Source organism: Corvus brachyrhynchos, unplaced genomic scaffold (assembly GCF_000691975.1).
Source record: "Corvus brachyrhynchos isolate BGI_N302 unplaced genomic scaffold, ASM69197v1 scaffold70, whole genome shotgun sequence".
NCBI lineage: Eukaryota > Metazoa > Chordata > Aves > Passeriformes > Corvidae > Corvus > Corvus brachyrhynchos.
In genome coordinates this window covers 1,215,977-1,217,874 of record NW_008236217.1, presented here as the reverse complement: position 1 = coordinate 1,217,874, position 1,898 = coordinate 1,215,977, and the positions used below count along the sequence as shown (strand labels likewise).

The window sequence follows — 1,898 nt, the reverse complement described above, 5'->3', positions numbered from 1 at the left end:
CGATACTGAAAGTGTTTATTAGCTGGTCCCTGGGAAGGGACGACCTTGCCACCCTTTTGCTCAGAAAGAACCGCATATTAGCGAGTTATAAACACCTCGACAGAAGGGCTCATACAGCTGCAGTGTTGCCAATGAACTACAAACAGCACAAAAACATCACTATAAGACTTGAACTATTTCTAGTAACCAATGATTTATTGATTTGAGAAGTCTGCTTGGTGATGCAGAAGTGTGATCAAAAGAAGTGGCTCTACAAAAGAGTTCTCCAAAGTAGCTTAAAAGGCAGGGCCAGGGCCATTATGTGCAGCCCGAATTGCTTTCATTTCAACCAGTTTATATTTTCATTTTCAAAGAATAGCAGTAGGTTTGTTTCAAGCATACGTAGTAAGGAAATTACAGGTTTCCTCCACCCACATTTGGGCTGTCACTGATATGCCCGCGGGCAATTTGGCAGTGCCTCAGTCACTGCTGTCACTGTACCACATCGTACCTGCCACTACTTGGAAATACCGGGTCAGCGATAGTAACAATAGCAACAGCACTAGAGGTGACTGATAAGCAAAATCAAAATCCATACGCACTATCTGAAAATTAAAGTAAAATTAAAAAGTCTCTTCCCCACATCCCCAGCTTTGTCCAAAGACACAAAAGCCCCACAAGTGACACTGAAGACCTTCAGAAATGACAGTGCTACACTGGCACCTTTGCCAATCATTTAACTAAGTTAGTTATCAAAATTCCACGTCCTGGTATGCAATTGGTGAATAAATGCAGTTTTGTAATCTTACAACTGATCACGAGAACTGCAGTCAACTTTGCCTTAAAAAAAAAACCAAAACACCAAACCAAAAACAAACAAACCCAGAAATCCCTAACTCAACAGCGCCTCTTGGACACCTCTCCACATCCTACTCTGGTGGCAACTTCCCTTGAGAAACATTGGAACTGGATCTGGAGGATCTTCCATCGCAACCCGAGCCACATGCTTCTGGGAGAAAGCCCTCCTGCTCCCTAAGCTCACCTGGCCAGCGGGATGGCAAAAGGCATGCCTGCCTTGGCTAGCCACTCTTGTCCCCAACCGCCTCAGACCAAGCCTGCATGCAACCAGCTCTACAGGACAGGGGCCAGGAATAAGGAATCACAGACAGTAAGGCAATCTTTACAATGTCAGAAAGTGTATTTGGCATTAAAAAAAAAAAAAAGAAAAGAAAGAAAAAACAGAAGAAACAAGTGCATACAAATACAGCTAGAAGCATTTCTGGTTTGCCAAGTGCTCTCTAAAAAAAGCAGCGCAAGTCACAGCCTACATTGAACAGTAACTGTCACCAGGGAAGCACAACAAATAGTTGCTATAACAAAAGGGAAAAAAAGAAAACACAAAACAGAAAAAAAGGAGAAGAATTAGAAGAAATGCCTTTATAATAAGTACATACCTTTTGTCTTCAAAAAATATAGAAACACAATGTATTCAAAAAAATCAAAATTATACAGCCATGTTTATGAAGTCTACATTTCCCTTGTCTTGGAGATATATATATATTTATATATATATATTTATAGATATATGCAGAATTAGAGCAGTTCGAGTTCAAGGTGACGTCGGGCGGCGAGCGCAGGCGAGTCACGAGTCCCTCTCCTTTTTCACTTTCACATCTCCGGCCAGGATGGTGGCGATCTCCCCTTGCATGAAGGCCCAGGGGACGTTGGAGCCGACCAGGGGACACTTCTCCCCGCTGGGGCAATACACCTCCCCGCTGGCTCCCTGCTGCTTGATGCTCTGCCGGGAGCAGGGGAAGCAGAACTTGTGGGAGGGGACGGAGGGGCACTGCACGAAGTGGGTGTCTTCCAGGCGCTCGTGGCAGAGGGTACAACACAAAGGGACGCTGGCGGCGAGGGAC

General features: G+C 44.6%; 1 long non-coding RNA gene across 1 annotated transcript in view; it reads right to left on the bottom strand.

The window, feature by feature from the left end:
* LOC108449358 overlaps nt 1-1,892 on the bottom strand; it is a 3,205-nt gene extending 1,313 nt beyond the window's left edge. The window contains exon 1 of the long non-coding RNA XR_001865524.1: nt 1,434-1,892. This is a non-coding gene — a long non-coding RNA (uncharacterized LOC108449358). The remainder of the gene's footprint in view (nt 1-1,433) is intronic.
* Between the last annotated feature and the right edge of the window lie 6 nt (nt 1,893-1,898).